A 5,245-nucleotide genomic window follows, 5' to 3' on the forward strand; every position below is an offset into this window, starting at 1 on the left:
GAGTTTCTTCCTGGCCCGTAAACTTCCAGGTCTTTATGGAGTATCCCAAACCAAGCTTCTCACTTGGACATACAAAATTCTACTTTACTTTCTGCGCAAGAGCCATGCATTTTATCCCTGCTCTCTGGCGCTTATAAAAAGGAGGAGGTATTGCATAACACTTTTGCTCTCAGTATCTGAGCAAGATCCCACCAGCAGGCCATACGTAAGGCAATCTTTCAAAGTTGTCGTCACTCTGTCAGCTTGATTTATAGCATCATCCCACATTCCCCACATGGTAAAAGCTTCAAGATCCATTTTAGTAACAGAAGCCTTAAAAGCAAAAGTTTCTCACAGAAAGTCCTACAAAGAGACATCAGTGCTCCACCATCTGAAGCCAAAGCAACACCGGACAGCAGGGAACTGATCCACGAGTAGCACTATAGGTGTTACAGCAAAATAAATAAATATGTAGGAATCTACCCCAGACAACAGCAAGCTCAGCATTTTACTATGAATTACCTCAGGCTGCATACTTGTCTCAGTAAACCTCTACTCCTAAACGGGGAACTTATTTCACTGGCTCCAGCACAGAGAGCTCCCGGTTCTATTGATACTGCAGTTTTAAGAAAGCTCTTTGTTTCAGGTGAACTGATGAGGAATGGGTAGAGAGTTACCTTTGCTCAAAAACTGCTCCACAGTTTTCATCTTTTCCCTGACTGTCAGAACTTGTTCCCACAGTTTGTCTTAAGGCAACTATTTTGTGAGAACAACTCCAAACTTGGATGGTTTTATTTTCTGTTGTTTGGATTTCTGTAGTGTTGCTGTATGAGGTTTAGGACAGTGGCCCACATAATTGCATCTCAAAACCTTTGGAAAGAGCGCACTGACTTCCTGGAAAATATACAAACCATAGTATACTATGACATCAATTTTATGAAATGTAAAACTAAAAAACAAAGTTCAAAAAATTCTCGGAATAGCAGGGAGCATAAGTACTTTTGGCTGTACTTACTCAAGATACAAATAAAAATGCCTACTGCTGATTTCAAAGAAATCTGCAGGTCCTTTTCCTCTAGCTATCTATCCTGCTTTTAATATTAAAAGAAACTGTAATTTATCTCGGCATGAGCTGTTTTAAAAAAGGAGAAGAGAGAGAGGGAACAGAGGGAGAACTCATGAGTTTTTCTGCATCCTCCACCCCCAAATGATTACACAACTCTCACCCACCTTCTCATTCTTGTTCTCGATCATGACAGTGCAAAGCTACTCAGCTGGCACACTGCAGGCCACTCAAACCCAGAAGGTATGTCCATCTTGGTCACAGCTGAGTTAAAGTGCCACGGGGCACTCTGAAGCTACCCCACAATTTCAAAACAGTCTAGGACAGCTTAAACAGATGATTAACCACCTCAAAGCATAATCATTAGTAAGACTCAGGTATCCCTTGAACAAGAAAACAGAGCTAACTCAAGAAAGTGGCGTAAGACATAAGCAAACAACAGTGGTAATGCAGTATTTTATTAAAAATGCAGAGGGAGAAAAATTGCTGTCGGATTTTTTGGAGGACACCATAAGTGTTCATATGTACAAGAATTACAAAGGCATTGTGTTTTGCACTACCTCTTGCTCTCTAACCACAGCACAGACCTTCTCCAGGCTGACCAGTCCAGAGAAACAATGACCTATGGGGCTGGAGAAGACAGAGAGGAGATGCAGTACTGAAAATGGCAGAAGGACTAGAACACAGGAGCAGCTGATGTAATCATAAATCATGTCCAGCAGCTACACTAGCACCCCAAAATAAACACTGCTTTGAAGTGTTATAGAAAATTGCAACAATAGATTACTACTAAAAATAAAGTTAACTTGGTATCAAGTCTAGGACAGCACAAAATTTACTTTTCACAGTGGTAAACAGAGATCTTGTTGTGTGATGCTATGAGCACAAAACTCTCTACTTTTCCATTTGCTTTTTTTTTTTCTTTTTCAAGAATCCTCTTTCAATGGGCCAAAGACTTCAACAGTCAGACTTGTAGTTTCTTTTTCCTAAACAAAAGTCATGTATGCACAAACAAGGTGAAGTATAATGATGTCCACTGCTATCTACACACTGTTTTCATTCTTGCAGACCAGCTTTTTCCCAATGCTTTTACACAAAGTTCTGGCATATAACTGCTAGAACACAGCAAGGCTAAGCACATATAAGTGAAAGCAGAAAAATCTCTTTAAAGATGACATTGAGACACTATGTAACAAAACAACATGAAAAATTACTTAATGGATAACGTGTTAATGTCATCACTAGCAAAGTGAAGTTCCTTCAGACACCCTGAAACTAAGGGATTAGAAGGAAGACAAGGAGGAGAGGCATTGCACTGAGCCCTCCTGACTTCAAAAAACGGCTTACCATTGGAGACAATCTAATTGGAGGCACACGACTTGGGAAAACAGGATTGTTATCCTTGATCTCAGCAGTACTTTGTTCATTGGCTACTGTCACAGTGCAATACACCAGCTGCAATTCTAATGACACACAAAACATGCCAAGAAGATTAAGAAGTAAATATTCCATTTGGAGCAGAGACAAAAGGTCAAACTTCACCCACTGCAAAACCAGACATTAAAACAACCAAAAACACAACCTCAGATAAACAAGTACAGTTATAGGAACGTGGGATCTCCCATTTCACAAGCAGAAAATGAGGGGATTGCCCCATCGTTCAGCTGAACAAAGTATAGCAAAGCCATAGGGGACAGGTGGGACTGGGTCAGTTATGAGTGACAGAAACACAGAAAGACCCGCACTACTCAAGCAAAAAAACAGAGGCAACATTGCATAAAAAGCAGGAACTGTCTGTTCTGTAAGCTTCAAATTCAATATATGAAACTCAGGAAAAAACAGAAGTAGCAACAGAAGCGAACTACAGAAACCTCTTTGAAGTTTAAGACAAAACAAAAAACAAAACCCCAAAACCATCACAAATATCAGCCATCCTAAGAAACAATGAAGTCCTGAAAAGCAACATTGTTAAAACTTGAAAGTTTTTAAGGCCTATCACTTTAAGTACTTAAGTAGTTATTTTTGATCAGGATGGAGGGGAAGTCAGGAAAGATGACTCTGGCTCAAATCATGTGCTTAATAACCGAGGTAATGAAGAGAAAGTAAAACCAATTGAAAATAGCAGCTATATGGCAGGAAAAGTTTTCAGAAGAGAGACTTGAATTGCTAAAGTGAAGGAAGAGTCAGCTGGTACTGGGGGAAAAAATTATATACAGAACAGCTCTGTTCTGGCATCAGAATGGATTAAATTATTTAACAGATTGAAAACAAAATAAGCAAAGACCTTCTAATTGCCTCCAATGAATATTACATATACAATTAAAATAATTCTGCTGTTCATGTCATTATCTAGAGCGTTGTGTCCCAGATAATGCATCAGCCATGGATGGCACTAGACAACAAATGCAAAAATCGAACTGCCAAGCTGCTCTGTGGGTGCATTTTAAAAACGTTCACAGAAATCAGAGACTCTTGCTCTACTATCTTCCTTTTAGCATCCATATGCCCAAGGATAACATCCACCCTCAATGCTGCTTCCAAGACTTACTGGTGTTTGTAACTAATTACCAGGGATGCCTAATTTTCTAAGCAGACAAGCAAAATATTCTCTCTCAAGAAACACAGAATTATCATTATGCAAGTATTCTTTTGCCTCTAAGTTCAACAGGACTAGAAAGGGATGGTTCACTGCAAGCACAGACAAAGGTTTCTGCAGGCTCATGCCTGCAACATTTCCCCAGAGTGGCTGTAGCACAAGTCAGCAAAATGCCCCTGTAGCCACACACACACCTGTGCACGTGCTGTGACCCCATTCCATGCCGAGCTCCAATATGACCAGAGCTTACACAGTGCTCGTAGGTGACAGGGAGTGATACTCTCATGCAGTTTAAGCACTCACAGTAAAAAATTACATTCTCCTACCAATATAACTGCATTCTGTCTCTTTTGACGTGTTGACAAATCACTTACCACTGACATAAATTATAACTTTTTGCTATTCGCGCTGTTTATTCTTTTGCACAACTAGACAAAATTAATTCAAATTAAAGATCGTTCAGTTCTTCCATAGTGGGAGTCTCACTTAACAGACACACACAGCTGGGTTACCTAGAAACTGTCAGCATCTCCATTCCGGTGTAAACCATTTGTATATTTGACTACCTACAGGGAAACAAAAAATTAGATGATTCCTGTTTCTCAAAGTGTTAGCTCAGACTTTTCACTCCTCTTCCCCCTGCCAGTTCCTCTACTTCCCTTCTGCTCTCTGCTTTCTCCAACAGCTGCACTATACACTTCTCCCCAAGAAAATATAGATCCAATGCCACAAGTAGCTCTGATCTAGTGATGACTCCTCCGTTTGACTGCCAGTTTATGGTCCCAAGAAAGGGTCCCCCCTCCAGCACAGTATTTACACGTTGCACTTTGCTGTAGAAGAATCCAGGAAACCATTATAAATAACCAGAGGAGCTTTAAAAAGCAACCGGAAAACAGCAAAAGGATGCAGCCTGTCACCTATCAGTTCTTTGTGGATTGCAAAGCAGTATTTTGTATTCAGAACAGAAGCACAGAGTAACTCATCTTATTTGGAGTAATTTCCCAGACCATCTAATCTTTGGTTTCCCAAGTACAGTCCCAGTGTTGCAACATCTGCATTATGAGAAGTAATGAGAAAGATGCTAATAAAATTAATTCACAGAAATCACACCCAAATAACATTTTCTTTGTCCAGCAGCACAAGACCCAAGTATGGAAACAAACTTGCTTTTAAATATTGAAATTGGTGGTGAAAACAAAAGGACTTTACTTTGAAAGGCAGCTCACCTTCTGCTTGCTTATCCAAGAATGAACACTTTCATCTGCAGTTGTGCATGAAGCTGGACAAGTGAACCCCCTCTGAAGCCAACTGGCATCCCAGAAAAATGCAAGAACATACAGCAAGTGTCCCAGCAACGTTAATGTCAACTAGACACTAGAAAAGCATGTGGGACCAAGGCTTTCACTCTCAGAAAAGAGCTAGCAGTGCAAAGGAAATATAAAATACAGTCAGCAAGAAAAAAGACCTGACTTAGCATAAATCTCTTTACCAACAAGTTAAGAAGTTGGATCTTGGAAATCAGAGCCCTGAAAATCAGACCTGGTAAGGGGAACAGACCACGCTCCCGAACCTAGTTCACTCTACTCAAAGCAGATTCACCCGCTTAG

General features: G+C 40.2%; 1 protein-coding gene across 1 annotated transcript in view; it reads right to left on the reverse strand.

The window, feature by feature from the left end:
* PQLC1 (PQ loop repeat containing 1) overlaps positions 1–5,245 on the reverse strand; it is a gene marked incomplete at its 5' end in the record, with an annotated part of 61,637 nt that overhangs the window by 56,105 nt on the left and 287 nt on the right. The gene's annotated exons all lie outside the window — the stretch shown is intronic.

The sequence above is a fragment of the Acanthisitta chloris genome, unplaced genomic scaffold (assembly GCF_000695815.1).
Source record: "Acanthisitta chloris isolate BGI_N310 unplaced genomic scaffold, ASM69581v1 scaffold8955, whole genome shotgun sequence".
In the NCBI taxonomy this organism is placed as follows: domain Eukaryota; kingdom Metazoa; phylum Chordata; class Aves; order Passeriformes; family Acanthisittidae; genus Acanthisitta; species Acanthisitta chloris.